Genomic DNA, 23,711 nt, shown 5'->3' with positions numbered 1-23,711 from the left:
CCACTGGAGCATTTAAATGCATCTGTCTAGTTGATTGAACATTTTTCAGTGATACGGAGATAGAAATTCTGTAATTACGGTACATGATGGAAGCGGTCACAGAAGCCCCATATTGACAATTTATAAATGTCTGTAGCAAAGGATCTGAATGTGTCTAGGCAAAATAGAAGATTTTTATACATTAGCATATTCTACTTTCAATCTATATTAAAAAAAAAAAAACAACTTTAGGAAGATAGTCTTACATAGTGGCTGTCACTGTGTTTGTTCTTGTTCTATCCATCTAGCCTATATGTTTTTTCTGAGCATTTCCATACTTGTCTGTAATCTTATTACAGTTCTCTGTTCTTGTGTCCTTTTCCCCCTTACAGCTTCTCTTTAAAGAAAGGAAAAAAAAAACCTTTCAGCTCCTTCATCCGCATTTGCTTCTTTTTCCTTTTGTTTGAGAAATACGGAAAATATTTGACCCTACCTTACGGAAACTGTGATGATGGTTGAGGGCCTAACTTTAGCCCCATGTTTTCATTCCCCTTTTAAGACTAACAGCAGGGAAGGTGTGCTGAGGAGTGAACCTGCACAGGTCTAGCCACAGCCCATTGGTGAACTCGTTCTTACCTATTCAGCTGGTAGCAGATTTCAGATGGACTGTTAGTTAGGTATACACAAAGAAAAAGCCACTATCCACTGTTTTTTAGGTTGGCCCCTTGACATTATACAGCACAGTATTTAATGCAATAGATTTTCATACACTGAGGTCAGAATTTGAACTCTCCTTAATCTTGAAATTATTATATGATCAAATCAAGATTTTCTTTTGCCTATGGCTTTCTATCTAGCTACTTTTTGATTGATTAAATTCTATTAAGAGACCTTACTGCAAAATTTTGGCCCAAATGGTTGTAAGATCAAAAAACCATACAGCTTGCAATTTCTTGCAATTCATGAAAGAACAAACCCATTTATGATATGGTTTTATAGTTTACTTTAAAAGTCTGTTTAGGAACCATAGAAAATCAAAACTGCAATTATACGTGAATCATTCATCAACATGAAGAAGTAGTTGGACAATATTCAGGGTGCAATTGGGATACTGACAGTTTAAAAAAAAGCAATGAAACAAGACCAAAAAACCCACCAAAACTCAATACCCAAATCCAGAAAGCCCATAAATGAGGAAGGATTCTATTTCTCATTTTTAAGTCACCTAAGGTAGTGGTTTCTTTTCAAAAGTGATTTAAGCATTTCACGTACAAGATCCACTTGAAGTCCAAATCTGTCTTTCCTAAGACACAATTGAAAACATTATCTAAAAGCAGTGGTACTTCTGTACTGTTATTGCATTGGTGCTCTCTGAGGCTGTTTTTATCCTCTGAGTATTCTAACTAGATTGTTTCCAGTTTTAATCTGTATCTAACAGGTAATAATGAACACCTATCTAAGAATTTTTGTAGGTTTGATGTGAATAGTACTAAAGTTTGCATAAATGAGTTCCTACAAATTAAGCTTTCCTGCAAGTTTTCAAATATCTTTGCCTTCAGGGATTATGGAAATAACCTGCAAGTCACTATTTTTCTTGTTGCATGTCAGATTCTTCTGTTTACACCTGGAAGTACATGGGCAAGCATAGCTTAGAAAATACAAAGATTTCAGAAGCTCTCAGGGTAAAACACTGGTTGTCATCTAGCATGATGAGTAGCTAGAGGTAACCCAAAAGTGTGCCCTATTTCTTCTATATGTGTTTGTGCACACGCATACACACACACACCTATGTACACACACTATGTAGATGCTATTTGACTCTTCTCGCAATTAATCACAGGAGCAACAAAACTTTAAAATATGGCCACTGATTCTGTTCAAAAACGCGTATAGAGATCACAATATCATTGTGTTAGGGAAATAGTTTGAGTGTAAGTGTCAGGGTGATGGAAACAATCTGCTGTTATGGATTTATACCGTAGCACATCTAAATACCCTCAGCAAAGTATGGCATACTGCTAGTATCTATCTATACAAAAATACAGAGGTTTAATGTGTCCTTGGGACTTATCTCAACCCACACAATGAATGTGCCAGACTTCTTCAGTTACTCTCCAGGTTTTATAGAAAGCCAACAGGTGTTCATTTTCTTGGTAGATTAGACACTAAGCAAAGTTACAGTCAATGATACCTCACCTTATCACAAATATTCTGCAAAGAGGTTGATTAGGCATTTTGAGCTCTGATGCCTTTCTGTGTTAAAGAGAGCACTTGCAGCTGATGCCAGTGACCAGGAATAGAGGCATACTGTGAAGTACTAGTCTTGCTGATGTCAGTGGAAAACTTGCATGCTCCTCTCTTAACCACAAATCTAATTTTAAAGAGCAATTAAAAATATATTTTAAAGGTACATTATGGTGGCCTACTATTCCTAGGCCAGGGGATACCAGGATCATACCAAGCATACAGCATATTCTAAGCCCCTCATAGTCACAAATTCTTATCAGTCTCTTTTGAGAGCTGAATCTTCCTCTGTGTCTCAGCTCAGAAATAACTCTTAATGGAGCTTGAGGAAAATCACTTCAATTTCTTCTGAAATGAATTGGCAAGTGAGACAAAACATGTTGTTTTATATCATCAGGTAGAACATCCTACATCTTTTCAAGTAATTTAAATTTTCATGTAATACAGTCTTTGTCCCTGCACTGCACCAATACAAAATTCAGTTGGAAGCCCTAAATTATTTGGTAAATTATTCTTAAGATCCTTAATAGAAATAAGAGAGCAGACATTTTCAAAAGAGTTTCAGGTATGAGCAAAGTTACATATAAAATAGGCTGTGTTTAGGGATTTTAAATAGTTTTCTCCTTTAGGAAAAATTTGGCAGTTAGATGCTTTGCCAAACTTTCAGTGGGTTAAAACACAAAGACATCTATAGAAATCTGGAAAGAAGCCACTTGATGATATTGAACATGGGATCCCCCAGAAGGGATTAGAAGTGATGGTCAAAAGGAAAAAGTAAAAGTTTGAATAAAAAACAATTTTCCATCTTCATTGCTTACTTTATGGTTTCCCTTTTTTATGTTATGTAGGTATTACTAGATTGCAGGTAGCAGATGGGATTCTTATTCTTCATTAGGCTTTAATATTACTTCATATATATTTAAAGTTTATAACAGGTCTCATGAATTCAGATGAGATGTTACAGTCCACAGCCACAACTGCAACAAAAATTATGCAGTTTTTAGAAAACAGCCAGCCCAGGTGTTGACACATGAATATTTATACACATCAGTCATCAGGGAAGCAAAATACAATTTGGATATGATCTTACTCCCAATAAAATGGATAGGAAACACCCAATACTAGAAATGATCCTTTAAATAATTCCCCATCCCCAGCTGTTTCTCTCAAAAATGGGATAGCAGATAAGGTTCACAAAATAGAAACATGATGCAGGGTATTTCTTGAATTATTGCTAGAATAGATATTTTTCCTCAATTTGGAATCTTTTCTTATCTTAAAACACACTTAAATAAAGCCATTTCTACACATAAAACACAGAGGAGAAAAGCAGGAATTTTTATCCACTAAGAACACCTGGCAGTTTATACAGATCAAAAAAACAGAATTGAAAACAGACTTTATCTGGAACTTAAAATTTCACTTCTTTAGTATTTTTATATTTTCCTCATGAAACCCAAAGAACTAGAGAGAGAGGAGAAAGGGTAGGAGAAGATGCTCAGGGCAATAAAAATGCACAAAACTACATAAAAATAAATGAGGTACATATTCTATGAATTTTAAATGCAAGTAAAAGCTTGTGAAATGTGATTGATCAGATTGTTTAGAAAGAACCAAATGTCTGTTCTTTTTCCTAGTGAAATGAGATCGATGGGGAAAGTCCTGCAGACCTGATGTATCTACTCTATGCCTTTTCCCAGTAGTTAGTCATTTTCCTGCATCAGCAGGTAAGATATTAAAGATCTAATGATCATAATTATTTCAAGAAGAATAAGGAAAACATGAGTGACATTGACAGCCAGCCCTCTGGAACTAGTCAAAAAATGTTTGGTTGAAAAGCTGCAGTTACTATATAGTATTGGAGAAACACTGACCCGGACAGCAACAGATCCAGTGTAACGGATTCAAAAAGGTTTAGCTCACTATTGATGGTGACAGTGAACAATTAACTGAAAAGAGCAGTTCTTGCTCTAGGCTGAGCATCAGCTTGATGCCTTGTTCTTAAACAGAACATGTTGCCCTGGGCAAGCCCTGAAAACATAACCTGTCTGTCCCCTACCACAATATTTTCCTCTCCCTTCCTCCACAGGAGAGGTTTAGTTTGCCTTTGATTATGGGCAAGTCACCTGGCATCTCTGAGATGCGAAGGGCTGATGTCTTGAGCTGAGCATGAGGAAGACCATTTTGTGTGCTGTCAGGAAAAATATTGTGCTGGTTAATATCAGAAGGCAGTGGCTGCCTTGGAGGCAAATTAATAAGCAAAACATGCAACCTAAGTATTTTTCAGTGAGCCAGTACCTTGGATTAAATTGAGTCGGTAGGGCTGGGTAAGAGGAAGAATCTTTTACATTGTGTTTGGGGAAGGATCCATTCCCTTTCATTTGGTCAGAGAGTTTCCCTCTGCTCAGGTGACAGCTGATATATTTCTAGATTCTCTACTCCTGTTCCCAGTTCCTGGGCTGTCTTTGTTTTCCTCTGGACATCCTCAGCTCTTCCTGGACCATCAGATGCAGTGATGGGACACGAGAACACAGGGCATGACTGCGACAAAGTTCTTTTGTGTGCTTTTGGTGTCATGGTTGTGTGCCTGCACCCTCCAGGCAGACCGCTATGGGCTGCGACGTCGTGTGTGTCATCTCCAGATAGGCAGGGACATCCCTTGGAACGGGTGCCAGGTTCACGCGAGCAGCAAGCTGGGAGAGTGGCTTCTCGTAGCACACTACCCACATCCAGCTCCTCAGCTGTGTTGTAAGGCCCTCTGCTTTTTCTCCAGCTGGTCCCTCTTTGTTTATATTTTCTCTCACTATTTTTTCCCTTCTCCCAGTTTTATGCTGATTTCAAGAAAAGGAGTCTGTTCAAGGTTTCTGTACATAATTGTTCATTAACCCAGATTAGATTAGAACATAGCTAATATTCATCTTATGAATTTATCCCCTAACCAAGCCATCGGAAGGTGAATTGTGTATAGGCCAGTAGCTTGTAAGGATCCTTTTGATCTATGGCAAGATTGATTGATTGATCTATAGTAAGTCTGAGGCAGACTCAAACTCTGTATGAAAACATTTGCTCCCATGAATTCGTTGGGCTTCACTCCAGCAAAGTAATATACTTTTGCAGCTCAGGCTGGGAAGTCTTGTCCGTCTGTTTTCAGAGTTAGAGAATTGTAGTGAAATAAGGAAGACAATATTAAAGTGCAGTAGCCAGGAAAACTGGGAAGGAATGGCTTTTCATCTGTTCATTTCAGTATGACAACTCTCTGGCAATAGAGAAGAGGAAAACTGGTTTCATGATGAGGTGATACTGCTATTACTTAGAGGGCCTGAACTATGCACTAGGATTCTGTGTGTATTCAGTTGCCTTTCTGATAACTTCTGTGAATTTCCAGAATCACCTACAATTTCAGTAGTGTTGTTACTTGAATAAAACACAGCAACATAGGAAAATTTTTGCAAATGCAGCGAAAGTAATAGTTCAATTCACCGTCACTTATCTTGATTGCTTACCATATGAAGGTTTTTGAGTAGCCATTAATTATTTGGCATAAAGTCTTTGATTTCTGAAAGGTTTACAGAAAACACATGAGGATGTTATTTCATTATTCTTCTTTTTAAAACATCTCACACTTAATTAGGTAACACAAACAATATGCGACTTTGGTGTTTAAATTTTAAAGCAGGTATAGTCAAAGTTAACAACTCATAGGCTTAAATATAAGGCAGAAAATAGTAGGTAAATAGTTCTAAATAAATAATGCATCGATGGAAAAAGAATTAGCTTGTGCATTTTTGGTAATGCACAGGAGAACCAAGAAATAATTGTTGAAGTTCTATTTTCATGAAATAGTGTTTCCTCTGAAATCAACTTTAGATGTAAGTGAAATTTTTTTCCTATGCATAATCAGAGAACAGTATTGAGTAGACTACCCATCTGGCTATCGTATGGGCAATTTTGCATTTTTTCTCATTCATTTATTTTTGCTAAATTTATTTTTAATAATATATGCAAATCTCTTTGGAGAGCATAGAGTGCTGCATGGGTAGGGAGTCTGCAGTGTCCATACGACGCCTGATATTGTCATTATTTTATCCAATAGAACTGCGTAGTGAAGGGCAATGGGTTTTCCTCATGCACTATCAAAACTGGTATTGGATGCAGGCAGGTTGGGAGGGATTCCACATCTAATGATGGATTAGCATCAGTGAGAACTAGTGGCAAAGAGGAGTTAGGCTACTGTTTGCAACCTAAGATCATGCCAGCTTTTCAGCTGGCTTTGGAAACCAAGGTCAAAGTAGGCAGTGGCAAAAGCCCTGTCTGTAATACAGTTTTTCACCTGTAGATATCATAGATGTCTTTGCATCAACAGGGAATGTATTTTATATTTGTTTAATAACTGTAACAACAGAAATCTGCCATATCTAGAAAAAGGTTATCACATATTAACTTCTTGGAATTGCCTAAACAAAACAGACGGGACAGTCAGTTTTTCATGGACAAGAGAACAACTGAGAAGACTGTAAATAGGTTACTTTAAAACATTTATCTGCACTTACTCAGAAAAGAGATTAGGAGTTAGATGTAATAATATAACAGCTGTACATGAGGCAATGTTAAGAGCTCTGTGCTGCACTACAATTAGTATTCATACATAAGTATTGCTTAAAGAGGAAAGACGTTTTAATTCATGTCTTCCAAGCGATTATCAACCAAACATGACAGAGTAAAGCCAGCAGAAGAGAAGAAGAGGGTATGCTATGGGACTTATTTTGTTGCCATGAGGAATCTCTTCCTTAGTTTTAGTCTCATGACTCTGCATTGCTGAGGTCAATAACTTACTGTACACAAGAGCAATAGACTTGTGTAGAATCTAGTTAAGTTTGGATCTTAAAAAGAAATGGGGTAGCTGAATGTGTATCATGTTCAGATTGGTGATTCAGCTGTAAGATAGTCCTCCAGAGAGACCGTAATGTTCTGTGAGAAAATCTAATTGAAATGTACCAGCAATACATTTCATCAAAACAACAGTGCTGGAGATGGATGTGTTCTCTAGTCACACATCAGAGAGATACAAGTGCAAAACAGCTTTGCCCCGTCCCCCGCAATGTGCTTTAATTCTGATGCAGAAGGGCCACACTTGCATCTAGAAAAAAAAATTTTGTCCCAGCAGCGTAGCTTCATTTGAGGAAACACTGGTGTAGGCGTGATGTCTGTGTAGGTGTTTCATGCCTTTAGTCTGGTTTGGCAAGGCTGGAAAGCACAGCGTGTTCTGGGATTGAGAAATCAAAGTGGTAGCAAGCTGGAAGGCAAATCACATTTCCTTCTGACTCCCTTACTGAACCCTGGCTGCATGTGAGATGCCGCCAGGAATGATATTCTATATAATGCAACCGTGCCATTCTTCACAGGGAAGCAGACCTGGGCCACCAGCCTTTTGCACACAGACCCTAAAGCAGTTGTCAGCCTGGTGGCTACTGGCCTAGACAGTGTGAAAATGTTGGCTTCTCCCACTACTTATACTGCAGTCAGTCGGCTTCCCAGAACTGGATTTTAAATCAGCATTGCTGCTTGGTAAAATGTTCACGCAGAAATAATGACATCCTGTTCTGCCTGCCTTCCCCTCTCACTTTTATCCTGCAAAAACAAATAAGGTGGCAGTTTTCCTGCTCCAAGAAATGATTGCTTTTGGCCACAGTGCTTAACTGAGTTTGCAAGTGATAGTGAAGCCAGCCCCAGCAAGCACTGCTGCTTAACAGAAGTATTGCAAGAAAGTCATGAGTGGCGGCAGGGTGGTCCAGCCCAGGGTGGGCACCGGAGCCTTGGACAAACTGTCCGGCCGGCAGAATATTGGGTCTGACGCTCCCCCTCGTGGCTGAAGTGCATGGACGGCCTGTCCCGAACCTCATGCAACGCAACTGAGGAACTGCAGAAATTTCCCCCGCGTTCCAAATGTGCTAGCGAAATCTGAACATTTGGTTTCAGTACAGCTTATTCTCCTTTAATGAACAGCACATTTATTTTCATCTCCTCTCCCAGCCAATTTTTCCCTGTTTGTGGCTGATAGCAGCAGCTGTGAGTGCGAAGAAATCAAAACAGGCAATACTTAAATGCAGTAATTTACCTGTGTCTTACGTACTGAGCAAACACTCCGAGCAGCTTGTTTAATGCCCAGTCATGCTCAGGAGGGATGCTTCAGCTTCAGCCTGGCAGATAACACTTTGTGCTGTGTGGTTTCCTTATCCTCATTATGCTGAGGCTATACCATTGAACACTCCTAGTTTATGAGTGGATGCCTGCAAAGTATTTTGATGGCATTGATCTGTTTTGATCACACCTAGGTTAATCTGTTCTTCCAGCACCTTAACAGGCATGCAGCCTTTAAAAGCTATTTCAAACTGTTACCACATAGGACTGTGGTAGCATACTAACAACACAACGGAGCCAAAAGCACTGGAACTGCATAGTAGAGATGTTTGTTGTTGGAACTTTTATCTGAAAAAGTAGCTTTTACTTTGTATACTATTTAAATGTACATGTAAATTCAAAAAGCAATCAAATGCTTTTGGAAAAAACCTGACTCAAGAGCAAGCATGTCAGAAATTTATATGTAATTTGTGCTCTTATATGTACTTTTGCTCATCAAGTGGAAAATATGAGATAAATTGATTTAAAGAGAAAAACTGACAGATACATGATTCTTGTGTTTAATATTAAAGGCCAGACTGAATAAGAGCATATCAAGAGAGCATGGCAGCCTGTATACACCTGTAGGTGGGTAGGAAAAACAATTACAGAAGAATGTGGGGCAGTACCCTGAGAGAGTATATTTGAAGAACTTGTGGAGAATGAAGGCAGGTTGAAGAAAAAATATGCTAAAAGAAAAGTTTGGGTATTTTCTTTAATCTCATATAACCTAGACACATGTAAGAAAGTTTGAGCCATAAACTTTGTTTCCTAGCATTGGAAGTAAAATGTAAATGGAAAATAAATTATAAAGCTTTGGTTCAGATTACTTTTATGACCACATGATAGTTTCAGTTAGATCAATATTACTTGAAATACACCCAGAGTTTAATGCTAGTAATTTTTTTTTTTTCAAAATTGACACCTAGCATATGGTTAGCACTGTTATTTGAGTCCTCACAGTCTTAGAATGTGTATTTAAGTTTTTGTTCTCTTATCTCCTCTTTGCCGGACAAAATAAATGTTTAGTTTTGTTATGGTTTTTGTTTAGGGGGAAGAAAAAAAGAGGGCATTCATAATGAGAGCTTGTTGATTTTTTTATCGGTTTTATTTTCTGCCCCAAAATCTTGGCTAGAAGACGGGTCTAAGGATTGGGATAGGTTCACAACTTTGTAGTCTTTGAAATGCTCGGAGAGAACTGCATGCTCACATTTCAGAGACTGTTTCTTAACAGAAAAGTTCAGCTATCCCATTCATAACCAAGGCTAGAAGGAGAAAGTAGAAAATAAAGAGCTGTATAAAAAACAAACATATTTTTGTGCTTAAGCAAACAGAGTATTAGGAAATGGTGAAAGGTGGGTAATTTGACTTTTTTGGCTTCTGTTTGACTGCATGCCTTAGGGTAGCATTTGAAGAACAATGTCGAAAGAATACAAGAGAGGCCTCACAGGGAAGTTCAGAGTCCAGCATGTTCCTCAGTCCAGCCGTTGGTTCCCTTTCAGTGGGCGTAATCACTTTGTCAGCCAGGAAATCCTGCATAACAGTAACGCCATAGTAGAGCATCTTGGTAGAGCAATCTTGTTGGATTTGGGTCTCAAGGAATTGATAGACGTAATTATTTTCCGTAATCATTTCCCCTACCCAGCAGGTTGGTTGAGTTGGGTTGGGTTGTCAGTTTTACATTTTTTGCAAATGTAGTTCTCATCCGTTTGTGTCCCTTTACATTTGAGCAACTGGGACACCGATCTGGGGATGCAGCAGCACATATTTGTTTATCTCAGGAGCACAGAACAGCTCTTGCGGTAGTTACTGGTGTATGTCTTCCCCCAGGTATTTGGAGCCCTCAGCAGAGCTGTGAACAGAGTCAAGGCTCCAGCCAGCAGCCTTTTACTGTGCTTAGGGAGGACTGAGGGTGTTGCTGCCTCGTATTTCACTGGTGTTATGATAAAGCAAACAGGCAGAGTTGCTTTAAATGTAAAGTATTCTCCACTGTCTTATCTGGCTGTATGTTAGAATTCTTCTTGATGCTTGACCCTTCTGTTTGGATCCCTTTACTCCCCTACATTAGATTTTTTTCCAAGATTTCTTCCGTGGTGTGGTTCATTTAACTATGAAAATTAGACTTCAGAGCTCTGTGGAGCCTTAAAAGTTAAAACACAGAAAATGAGTCAAAGTTTAATTTGTTGTTTTTGTTTTGTTTTAAGAAAAATACTTTAATTTTTAAGCTAATGTCATGAGCTTCTGGGTATAAGTCACCATTTTTTAATGCGTAAGAGGAGAAATACTGGACTGATTTGTATACACAATGGAATATTTCTGTCTAGGATTATTTCCTGTGGTGAGATACATAGCCAGACATATGGCCAATGAACTATTTATTTTAGATGAGTATTGTGTATATTTTATGTTATTTATCTGCACAGATATGAATTCCATCAGAGACAAATTATTCAGTATCCTCAAACAAATTAACTGTTCAGTGTTCCATGTATTATTAGGTTATATTTCCTATCAAAAGACTGACAGTTGTGCTTTTTCATGATAAAATACCATGGGGAAAAGAAAAACAGGAAAAAGAATCCTGCAAAATCTAATCACAAAGTTTTGAGTCAGAATACCCCTGTGCAGTATGGCAGACACAGGAAGAGCCTTGTCGATAAAGAAGATAGCTGTCTTGTTTCCTTTAGGCATAGGTCATTTATATTATGACATAAGGTTCTGGGAGTTCAGTAATGACTTGAATTTTCCTCCTTTTCCTATCAACTACAAATCCAGTTGTTTTCAGACTTTTTTTCATCTGTAAATTTTTTAATGTAAAATCACGATAGGTACTGTGACAACTACTCCAACACCTCAAATTTCTGTACCAAGGCCCAAATCATTACGGTTTGAGATTAGGTTGGAATATGCTCTTTCTTCCACTGGAGAAATAAGAGGGTTTAAGGTGCTCAGTGTGGTGTTCTGCTCTGCCAGCCATATTTCACAAAGTGTGGGAAACAAAGTCTTTGTAATGCCCCTATGCAAGCCCAGAAACGTGGAAAACATTTCCCCTAATTCTCCCTACTTAAGCCTGCTTCAGTTAGTGCATGCAAGAAGTCAGTCTGTATCAATAAGCAGTCCTCTAGTAAGCTTATAAAGGAAGAATATGGCAGTGCACCTGAAATAGCTTTAATTTGGCTTTTCTGATGATTAACTGCAGTGGTGAGGCCATGAGCCTCAGTCTAGGCTGTCTGTGTCTTCCCTGCCAAGGTGCTGAGTGAGTATACCTAGTTCATCTCTTAAAGTTTCCTTGCTCTTCCCACCCCTACTGACTAGATTAAATTAGGTTGAGTTTATCTACAATGTGATTGCAGCATGCATTGCCTAAGGCCAGAGTGGGTCTGCTCTAACTGCTTGCAGGTGGCACAATGTGCTTCTCTTTCCTCAGGATTTGCAGTAAAGACGCAGCTGAGTTCCTGGGTTCCTTATTTATACTCAAAATATAAACACAGGACAATAGATTTTAGAAATCTTTTCTTTCTCATTTCCCTTTCGGTTGTAAATGCAATGGCTAAGCATAAATAATGTGGTAAATTAATCAGATTGCACATTAACTTTTCTTTAGAAAATTCAGCAAGAGGCAATTAGTTTTTAAAAAAAAGACCTAATTCAATACGTTTCTCCAGGACCTCCTAATCATAAAAAAAACATACCTCCTCAACTGAAGACATACTTGAATATCTGACTGACCTTTGCTCACAGTGATTTCTTTATCCATATTATTGTTTTAGGTTTCAAGGATTTTGCATTTGTATACATTTCATCATATTTTTCAGAGGACAAAATTGCATGTAGACATTTTATACAGCTGAAATACTATCTTAAATATTTTGGGAACAAAACAAATTGTGGTATTAAAGGCGGATAACTCTATCAGGTAGCTATAAAAAAGGCAGAAAATTGGGAAAGAAATGGAAGTTGAGACAGCTGAGTTTGGTTGGCATGTTTTATTTGCTAATAAAAATGCATTTTCAGGCACATTCACAACTTTCGTGTCTCCTTATGTGACATTAATTTATATAAATTATTCTTGAGTATATCTGGCAATTCTGAAATGCCAAAATGAGCAAGAATGAGGATTGCCTCACATGTAACTTCTTTAAGCCTTTTTGAAGCTGAAGCAAGCATACCTCTATAGTGGTCATTTGGGAGAGCTTGTTAAAAGAATGAGTGATTAAGGAAGATATTTTAACGTCCTAGTCTAATAACATGGCAGGAGGGGAGGCTGCAGCAAACCACAAGTTCCCACTTTCTGAATCCAGTAAATAAAGAATTGTAATTGAGAAGGCTCTTATCATAAATAAAACAACACTTTCATTTTTCCCCTATGAGGAATGACCATAATTGATGCATAACAGAAAAAGCTTTAGAAAAGGGCTGATTATAGAATATTACAATAGCCTAGCTTAAACAATTGCTTAATACAATTTGCAGGTGTAAAGGGATAGAAGAATGGTGCTTCCTTCATTCGTAGGCTGTGTAATCTTGGCATATAAATATAGCCTTAACATATGGGCATCTTTTCATGATCACTGCTCACTTATACCATTGGTACTTCTTATGCTTTGTGTGGTTTTTATCCTCTATAATCCTTTTATTCTCTCTGTGACTTTGCAAATGTACTCCATAATACTTTGTAGCTTAATTAAAGGACATGGTTAAATAATGAAAATCTGACTTGCTTATGCTTAAATGACATGTACAGTCTTCAACCATTAAAGTACATCTAGAAGCATATTTCACTTGAAGCAACAAAATGTAAGCTAATATTTTCTAAAGAAGGCTTACAGCTGCTGCTGCATGACATACCAAATAACCATGAATATCTTATCCTGTATTATGCTTCAGTTAAAACATACTTCACTTAAGACACTTAAGTTTAATTCATCTCTGCTATTGTTATTTAACGCTAGAAACACCTTTCTTGTTTATTAAACAGAAAAGCCTTAATTTTAAAAGTGTACGAGGGTAACATCTCACAACTGATTGAAGGTGCAGTGATACATGCTGAATCAAAATGTAAATATCCTACAGCACAGGTTGTTCCAGTTTCTGTTTGATGCCTATTCTGCCTATAGACAAGCAGGTCATAAGCTTGCTCACAAGTGGAATCCTATTTCTTCAGAGTTACCAATTTGTTCTCATAGCTGCCTTCATTTCAGAAAGCTGTCCCACATCTCCTGCCCTAACAAAATCTTCCTGCTGGCTGAACAATAATAGACTAAATAATCCTGCCTGCTGCCAGCATTCAGCAAGGCACAGATGGAAGTTACAGTCATCAGATGTTTGAACAGCAGAACGCACTGCTTCTAGTCATTTGTGCTGAAGTGTTTCACCTGGGGGATAAGTTTATCCACTTGATCTCTTCAGTTCTGGCTTGAAACAGAGCCCTGGTGGTGACTTTTTATAGTTAATGGTCCATCAGATATCATTAGGACTTCCCTTAACTTGCAGGCATGGAAAAAACCATGACATATTTAGATCAAAAGATGAATTCTATTCTTTTTTGGATAAAAAGCCACATCTGAGAAAGTGTTACAAAAATACTGAGCAGGCTACTGTCTATCCTACAAGTAAAACCCTGAGGCTAGAAGTGACTGAATCAAAACAGATGTTTCACTAACTGCCAAAATATCTGTAGGAAGCATGACCTTGTTGGGTAACTAAGCACATGTAATTTTGAAAAAAGTCAGGAATGTCATGTGCATTACTTGAAAAAGGTGAAACAAAATATTGTAATCTATAAACCCTCTGCAGGCTATGTAAAGGGGAATTCCAAGCAGATGCGAGGGAAAGAAAAAATGATGGAAAGGGTTTTATTGAATCTGAGGCCTTCACTGGGGAGGAGGGGATCAAGGGAAGACTTATGAGCTGCAGGAGGTAAATTTGATGAATGACCCAAGTAGTGTGGGCCCTGCTCAAAAGTTCTTAGCTTCAATATTGTTCAGTGATCCAGCATTGATGAGCTAATATGGTAGGATGAACTGTCACCCATAGGTATCTCCCCTTTTCTCTCTCTCTTTCTCTCTCTCCTGTTACTGTAAACTCAACTTTCTCATACCCCTTACTACTCTTAGTAAGGTCAAGTTGTGGGGTGTGTTTATTATTTGGAGAGGTATAGAGTTAAGTTTTCTTAAAGGTAGTCAGAAGCTGAGAAATACAGAGACAGTTCCAGTGGGGATATACTTGACCTTAATAACGCTAAAGTCTGTTCTTAAGGGTCACACATTGTGACAGCCCAGAGTAAAGAGATTCTTTCAAAGCATAAACTAGCAAAGCATAAGCAGCTTACAAAAGAGAAAGAAATTTATGCATCATTTTTACCTTTAAGCCTTCTGAACTTGTTTCTGACCAGGGTATTTCCCCAGAGAGTAAACTTTGATTGGATGCCTCTCTATCGTTAATTGCTTTATAATGCAATTTCTCTCTGACCTAAAGTTGTAGTCTTATTTTGGGTAAACTGGGGATCTTCTGCTTGCTTTTTCATGCCGAAAAGCACATTATCTTTAAGCATTTAGAAGGAGATTTTCAACTCTCTCAGGAACAGAATTCCTCTCATTATAGAGTTTGGTTTGCTCTTTGTACAGATACAGTTCTTGGTTGCTGACAGTCCTGGGAAAGTTTTCATGTTCAAGGAAGTTTATTTGATTAACTCTTTAAATAAAATGGAAATAGCTATCTTATTTTCATAAAACAGCTGTATAATTTTTGGCTATTACTTACATCTCAAAATGTATTTGGAATTTTTTTTATCACAGAATGGAATGCAATGGGATATATAGCATTTTAATATTTTTATGTGTGCTGCTCTTTGAGCCTTTGCAACCCTTCGTTTATGGTGACACTGGGTCTATTATGGAAAACTTAGAATCCATTAAGAACTCCTATTACAGGCACTAGATAATGAGAAGTGATTCAATATGCATATTTGGCAGCAATGTGCAAGCCTGCTGGGATAGCTGGAAAGAAATAGTGTCATAAATTGGCAGGGTAGCAGCTTAAACAAGGTTTGATCACAGGAAAACTTACAACTTAAAGACTAAACTGTGAATGTCCAGCTGAAGGGTTAAATCCTTTGTCATGCATGGATGTAAGATCTGGGAGTCTACAGAAGGCATGGATAGGTTTTTAAATCCCTCTGAAAAATATATTTTTCCATATATCTATATATTATATATCTATGTATGTGTGTGTGTATATATATATATAATGAATATAATTTATCAGTTTATTCAGCGTTTGCTGTCTCCAAAGTTACTGAGAAAAGAATGTATACTCTAAGTGACAACTGTTTTCTTTTGCCAGTCATGCTATTGCTTTGCCAAAGAAATACTTCAAGAGGTTCAGATGAAAGAGCTTGGGCTGAATGGAGAACTTCAGTGGAAAAAGCATTTGTAGAGAGAAAAAAAAATGAAGAGCCACAACAGAGAACATGCTTAGAAGAGCTTAGGATACCTGCACCAGGGCATTTGTGTTCTTGTGCAGCGTCCTCATAAACCTGTCAGGCTGATGTACCACAGATGCTAAAGGAGTCAGTGTATCAGCTCCTGATCACATGCAGCTAATTGATTCCCAGAGCATCATCCATATCTGCATTTCCCTGGCCTGCCTTTTCTCTTTGCTCTGCATCTGACTTTTGTGATTGCTTAGAACTTTGAATAGTAGTAATTATGTAACATACGTCTGTCTTATGACTGGTGTCAAATGCTGGTCTGGATAGAAATCTCCATTGCCTTGATGGAGATCAAGAGAGGTCATGTTGATCCTGAGGAACAACGTGGAAGGACCCACAATTGTTCCATACTGTCTTTCCAGAAGGGTGGGAGTGGGTTCTGTGCATTTTGTTTTCATGGACTGAGTTTATTTTGAAATGATATATTGGGGACTTCCATTTGAGCCAAGATGGCACTGTCTGCCTCTTAGAAAGTGTATTAGCTTGGGTTGCACTGCACTAGTCTGATGAAAAAGCTTTCTCATTGATCACAGTGCAGGCTAAGCAATCTTGGAGCCTACAATAAACTTGATGTGAGTGGAGTCAGATTGCTGCTTAGCATCTGAGGAAGTTCATTTAAAGCCATCTTTGCTTTTCTCTTCTGAAGCATAGACATACTTGAGATAATGCTTTATAGCATGACCTTGTAGTTCTTCAGTGAATCTCTCAAGCAATTTCACCTAAATTACCAAACATGCTCAGTGACTAACAATTGGAGATGAACTAACATGAGGAGTCCAGAAACCTCTGGATGATGCTTCACAATACAAACTCAGTTCAATCCATTATGTAGCATTGAACTACCAGGCTCAAAGGGTTGTGACTGACTGCAGAGAATGTTTTGAATTCGGAAATTGCTCTGGAGAAAATACTTGTAAGTTAAGCTTACAAATGTAAATACCTAATTTTAAAATGTATTTGTCTATAGTTGGGAATTTCTAAAGCTGCAAACACCTATTCACATCTAAACTAGATTTCTCACTTACAGAAATCAAGTCACCAAAACCTGCTTTTTTCACAAAACTGTCATCAATATTATCAATGTAGTAGTGATCAGAGAAGACCATGTTCTGTTCTCTGTTTAGTCTGTGTATATCAAATTGATATATCATCCTTGTTCACTCTCTCAGACTGTAATTTGATACGGATTTTTTTCAGCATCATTGCTGAATAAGAAGTCCTCACTGTATTTTAAGTCCTAATGTTTGCCAGTAATTTGGAGATTGTATCACTCTTCAAAAAGACAGTGGCTAGCAGGGAAAAGGGGAGATTGAAGGGGGAGAACGAAAGAAAAGGGGGAAAATAGTGAAAGAGGAGAGACTCATTCAGGATGTTTTGCATTGCTTCAACAGAAGAGAATGAGAGCTGTTTCAAACAACCTGTTTCAAGAGCATCCCTGTGCTGTCTTGGGAAGCATCAAATGAGGACAAATGTGCCTGACCCTTTCCAGCTGCTGCTGCTGCTGTGTTTGGTAAGAGAGAACGCATACATTGGACCTGGAAAAAGGAATAAAAGTGGTAAGAGAGATGTTCTCGTCAAAACACCTTCCCATGGCTCTGGCCTGTCACTTATTAAAAGTTAAGGTTATATCATGGTTTCTGGATTTAGGCAGGGCAAAACAAAAAGCTAACAAAATAATACAAATCTCAACCTTGCGTTTCCTATTTTAGAGCTGGAGTGTTGCTGTTCTCTAGTTCCAGACATCCGTACGTTAACCATACACAGCTGGACCCTGAGCCCAAGCAGGGCAACTACTTGAGATTGCATGCAAACATGTATGTTAACCACCCGATGCGTTAAAGGCACAGATCGTGCCCACTCCCACTGCCAAAGACAACTGAGTAAACCAGAAATTAAGTGGGACTAAATTCACCAAGTTGAATGAACTAGTTCTAGTGTCGGATTGCTGCATTCTCTCAAATTAAATGACACAGTTGATTCATATTTTAAGCAACTGAGTCAGCTCTTCTAACATATGGTCTGTAATTAAATTCCCTCTAAGTAGAGTTTAATTTCTTAAAACATTTTAAGGAAACAATTATCTACTACAGAACATAAGAGGAAATGACCTCTGAAAACACTGCAAAGCAATGATATTTAGTTAAATGTGATAGCATAATATGTGTTTTTGTTGTTTGTTGAAATTACCATATAATAAGAATGGCCTTTTTAAGTGAATTGAGGACAAATTTATTATATGCTGATGGACCTGTGCCAAAATAGTCTTCCTGAAAAAAGAAGTCATTAAAATACAGAAATGCTACCAGTTTCAAACTTTGAAATCTAAACTAAAATATCTAATAGCATTTTGTATCTAATGGAGTGCTGCAAAATCCTGGGACTTGACGCATGTGCTTGACTAAGAGTCAAAGGTAGACTAAAAACGAAAAGTAAGCAGAAGCCTGTGATCGATGTTGGAAAAGATGATGAACAGGAATTTTTTTGAAGAATGTGATGTATGAATCTTATGGTCCAGAACCTTACATATTGTAAATCAGTGCAACTCCCTCAGTTTTTCTTGGTTTATTCCATATGTTGATCCAACTTTTTTCTTTCTTTTTATCATCTTTATAACATTCTTCTCTCTAAATATGCTTCACTTAGTTTAGATGATAAAGTCCTGTTTTCTTTCCACATAATTATTTCTTTGCTGCTTCACTTTCCAGCCCATGTGTCTCAGATGAAGTGGGGATGTTTGTGATACATCTTTACAGGAAACTGTTTAAGTAAAAAGGTCTCTTATTTTGAAATGAAATTACTCTGAACAAATTCTAGTTAATCCTTTTACAGAGAAGCCTTTTGACCTTATGTTTACCACTTTGTTTTTCCCTTAATACATTAATTTGGAGGCATAGCATTACCTTCCAGATAACAGCACCTGGACAAGTATGGCACTGGCCTTTACACCTGAGGTTACCAAACTGATCTGTAAGCCTCCCTAGCCTAAGAAGTTGGGCTTGGGAGTTAGTCTTGCATTGCAGTCCCCTGACCAGTTAGAAGGACTAAAAAGCAAAATTTAGGATTGCTGCAGAAAATATTGTACCGAGGTTCAAAAATGCTTCCTGTAAAATATCGAATGGATTTTTTTTCACACAAATGTGTTAGTCTGTCAATTTTCCACAGTTTCTTATAGTTTTGTGGTGATTCTGACTTTTGCAATAGAAATAAGAAACTAAAAAAATTTGTTTCGCATTTCCATTTACTATGTGGAAAGAGCTATCTTATTTAGCTGCTTACTTGCTGCCAGGAAAGACTGTTGGTATTTTACAATGAAGGTTATGTCCAGTGCAGGAGATCAGTGTTATGCTTTTGCTCTGCATTTAAATCTTGTGTAGAAATTATTCAGGAAGCCCATTGGATACATAACTGGGTGATTTCCCTGTGCACACAAGTACTTGTCTTTGCACAGACTCATGCAGAAGTATATTTTGCTGGCAAGCTAAGGAGAAACCTCTAACCTGAAATAGCATTGACCTCATGGTTCCAGTTGCTGTGTATGCGGGTTACTCATTAATACAGTGAGGGAAATACTTTATAGATGAGTTCAGATTAATTTGCATATGTTTTTAAAGCTCTTGAACATTATGGAGTAAGCAGACACCATAGAATTGCAAAATATTCATGAAAATGAAGTTATATTTTTCTCAGGAACTGGGAATGTAACAAAAGTAAACAATGTAGGCTTTAATGGACATTTCTAACTCCTTTTGGAAGACGCACAGGAATTATGCATGTAAATCAGTCAAAAGCCATCATTCCTGATTTTTTCCCCAGTCTGCCCTGCTGTTTAAATGGCAAGTAGTGAAAACACATCTGTTTGAGTACATTGTCCAAAGGGAATTGTTTGAGAAGATTCTGTGACCTTTGAAATTAGTTCATCTTTATTATGGATAAGCCAGTTGTGTACAGGTGACATAAAGTGAATTGTCAGAAATGCCTGGAGCAGATGAAGCAGCAGTCAGTTCAGTTCACTTTCTTCTTCTTTATGTTGTCAGTACTGCACTTCCCATTGTTTGTGATCCCTCTTGTGATCCCAGCTTTAAGAAAGGTAGGTGCCATTCCTGTTTGCTGTAAACTGGCATGGCTGAGAAATCAAAGCTCCTGCCACTTAATACATAATGTACATATGTAAATATATAAAGTGCCAAATTCTAAGGGAAGATTTTATGTTAAGGATCCTCTAGAACACAACTGCAAAGTGACTAATATCTTTCATGTGTCTCTTAATTCTGTTCTTTAAAGATGAAGTGGTACATAATTTGCTGATGTTTATGATAAGTATTTCCTGAAAGCATTTGCGTTGTAGATATTAAATGTGGAGCTCTTATTTATACACCAGTTACAGTATGTATTCATATTTTATTTTGAACTCTAGCAATGAATTTCAATGCTTCTCCTTTCCTGAGACCAGTACAAAATGCAGTTCTACATTTATGCTGTTAACGTGGGAAACTTGAGACATTTTATAAATGTCTATCAAGGCTAGTGTAAGATGATGAAAACTGGTGTGAAAAGGGTGCAGTTGTGACTGCAGGGTGTAAATACAGCAAGAATAGCATGTGCTGTCATGCAGCAAATACAGCAATTCCTTTTTTAAAAAAGTTGCCTACCTGTAGACTGTGGTTGCACAAACAGCTCACTAGCACAGAAATGACAGGACTTGAGCAGGAGCATTCAAATGTTCAAAATGTGCAGCTATTTTACTACAAATTGTACATGCCTTAGCAGGCAAGTTCAGCAAATCGACTGTGTTGCATGAATGTGAAGTAAGAAATGCTCGAACAGGAAGTAAGAAGTGTTCGAATATTTACTTTTATGATCCAGCAGGACCTCTCTGAAAGACCAAAAATTAAAAATATGTATTTACATGTATTGCAATTTTTGAATGCATGTAGGTATACAAATAATTTCCGTTGTGGATGTTTAGCATACCTTTTTTAGGCTATTCATAGTATTGCAACATACGCACCTTACTTGGTATCAAGATACCCAGATTGCAGCTAATTTGTTAAACAGTTGAATGGTCCCATTACCACCAGTTTCACATCCTCTTATCCTGGTGCAACCCCTAGATGATAACAGGCAGTTCTTACCCAACTCAGACTTTCCAAAAATAGGAACCAAATGCGTGTGTACTAACCCAGGAATGAATTACCAGGAAGAAATGGGAAGGATGGCCTTAAAGGAGAAAAGATGCATCATGATGTAGAATTATTTAAAGTTTTTACATGGCTCTAACTTTTTTATAGTCAATCCAAAGTGTTACTATTATATATCATGTAATGCTATAAATCATTTTGTTAAAGTTTCTGAAGAATTAGAGTTTTGGAGATCCTTAAACTGTGATAGATGTTGAAGTCCTAGAACAAAAAGCAAAAGCAATGTTCAAAATCCAGATAGAAGCTAGGTATGTTATAGGACCAGATGCCTGAGCCATAGAACTAGAAGTGGGATTAGGGATGCAAGGACTTGGGAGCCAGCACTCCTGTAGAGCCCTGCTCAGCCCTGAGCCAGGATGGGGGCTGGGCTCAGCATGGGGCTGCACCTGAAGAGATGCTGGAGGGGTGAGGATGCCCGGCAGGGTCGGCATAGGCTTGGGGTAGTAGGTCCAAGCACGTGACTGCATGGTCTGAGGCTGATCTTTGTGTCAGGCCCAGGAGTGAAAGTGTAACAAGTGTTGTTGGTCTGGTTAACTGCATAATATCCTGAAGTGAGGAGCTTTTGGTTGCAGCTGCAACTGGGTTCAATGGCGTAATGCTTCAGAATTAAAAAAAACAGTTGCTGTCATCTGGAATATTTAGACTAAGTGCAACAGCAGTGTGGCTTTTCTGTTTTGTTTTCTTTTGATATGAAGAGAAAAAAGAATACAGTCTTTTCTTGTAAAGCAAAGTTAGCATCTCTTGTTAAGAAACCCAGTAGATCTTTCTGCACTACATAAGCATCATAAGTTTCCTATACGGGGGAACAGCTTTTAAAAAAAAAAAAAAAAAGGCACAAAGGCTCCTGCATTTCCACTCTTTATCTATGGTGAAATCAGTCTTCATAACAACCATTGAAAGAGTACCCCAGTAGGTTTAAAAAAAAAGAATAAACTAAGCTATGTGATGCCAATGAGAGAGAAATTATTTATTGTCCAAATCAGATTAGTTAATTGTACTGTAAATCCATGAAAGGCTAGTGAAAAAGGACAGTTTTGAATCAGGGTATGAGAAGGGCTACAAGGCCACACTAATGTAGACCTAGTAGGCATAGTATCTACAAATTAAAATAGCAACTGTGATAGCTCAGAGACCAGAACTTTGGGCACATAGCTGATGTCTACTTTTCTTTTCTCATGACCATGAACATTCTTTTTTGTATCTGGAAATTTTTGTAGATCTTAATTTGAGAACCATTTCTCAATAATATGAAGCTGTGAGAGTTTTGGTGCCTGCCAACCTGCTGCTAAATTAAGGTAAACACTGTAGGCTTCAACCTTGTCATAGTAGCAGCAATGATGTCGTACCTGTGGTTTAGCTGCTTAGATGCTAAAGTATGTTTCTTTAGATGAGATTCTCCTCACTGTTTCTTTAATGTCAGTAAATTTATGATTGGCATAACATAGGTAATAAATTCAGACTGCAGTCCATTTTTGTTAGCACATTAGCCTACTCAATATTATCAGGAGGTTTGAGAAGTGTCTTTCAACATTTTAAAGCAGGATCAGAAACTCTCTAGGTTTTGCTAAAAATACTACTAATGAAAAGAAAAATAATCTTAAATCCAAATGAGATATGAGAGCAATGGAAGGAATACAAAATCTGATCTACACCTAAATCTGCCACAAATGTTAAAAATTAAAAAAAAAAGATCAGGCTTGTCATTTAAACCATGATATTTAAGAAGTAGAAGCTACTGTATTTGGGCTTTCTGTCCTTATACAGGAGGGCAACCTTTGAAGCACTAGCTCCCCTGAGGTCAGAGGGAACAACTGGGATCGGTATTCTTTAATAAACAATATAAGAAGACTTGACTTTGGGTGCTCGAGTGGTTCTGGCTTCTGATAATGCCAAGATTTTTATTTCTTTTAGGCTGTTTTAAGGATGCTCAGCATCACTATCACTTTTCAAAACCTTGTTCTTAGGCCACCTTATTACAGCAGCTGAGTTATGTAGTATTAGTAACTTCGTATGTTCTGCTTTTGCTAATCTGGATAGAGTGGGTAAATCATTGCCATTTGGAAGTACCTGGAAATACTTGGCTAGAAGACACCGCAGACGTGCTGTAATGCTGTCATTGGTAGATAGCTTTATAAATTTCTAATAATTTTTTTTTTATTCAGCTCTGATGGTTTTTGAGAACTGGGCTATAAATTAGTGAAATCATGAAAATTTATATTATTGAACTTTTGGGAAAAATCATGTGTGAAACTGAAAAGAAGCATCATCAGTTTTCTTTCACTTCTCTGCTATAGATATGGGCACCTCTGTGGAAGATTTTCTACAGCAGCCCGTAATTAGCTATCCATATGAGATAATAGAAGGTAACACAACAGCTGGGAGCGGGGAAAAAAAGCTAAGAATTCCAGATGTGGTTTGAAAAATATGAAATGAACTGAATATATTGCAGAAGAAATCCTTTCTGTTTGAATTTCAGATTCTGGGTTTACTGCTAAGTTAAGCATGATGCAAATTAACTCTGACGTAGGCATGATTCAGAGCCTTTAGAGTCCAAAGAAATATTTTCATTGCTTTCATTAGACTTTTGATCAGTCCTGAGTGTGGAATTTATATAGGCTTAA

At 37.7% G+C, this 23,711-nt stretch overlaps 1 protein-coding gene across 1 annotated transcript in view; it reads left to right on the top strand.

Moving 5' to 3' along the window:
- LOC112993284 (pulmonary surfactant-associated protein A-like) overlaps positions 1-23,711 on the top strand; it is a 161,400-nt gene that overhangs the window by 94,977 nt on the left and 42,712 nt on the right. Inside the window, exons 8-9 of the mRNA XM_064513788.1 lie at positions 3,861-3,950; positions 17,284-17,448. The gene's annotated coding sequence lies outside the window, so the exon portion shown is untranslated. The remainder of the gene's footprint in view (positions 1-3,860; positions 3,951-17,283; positions 17,449-23,711) is intronic.

The sequence above is a fragment of the Dromaius novaehollandiae genome, chromosome 6, assembly GCF_036370855.1.
Source record: "Dromaius novaehollandiae isolate bDroNov1 chromosome 6, bDroNov1.hap1, whole genome shotgun sequence".
In the NCBI taxonomy this organism is placed as follows: domain Eukaryota; kingdom Metazoa; phylum Chordata; class Aves; order Casuariiformes; family Dromaiidae; genus Dromaius; species Dromaius novaehollandiae.
This window is presented reverse-complemented; position numbering and strand designations above follow the sequence as displayed.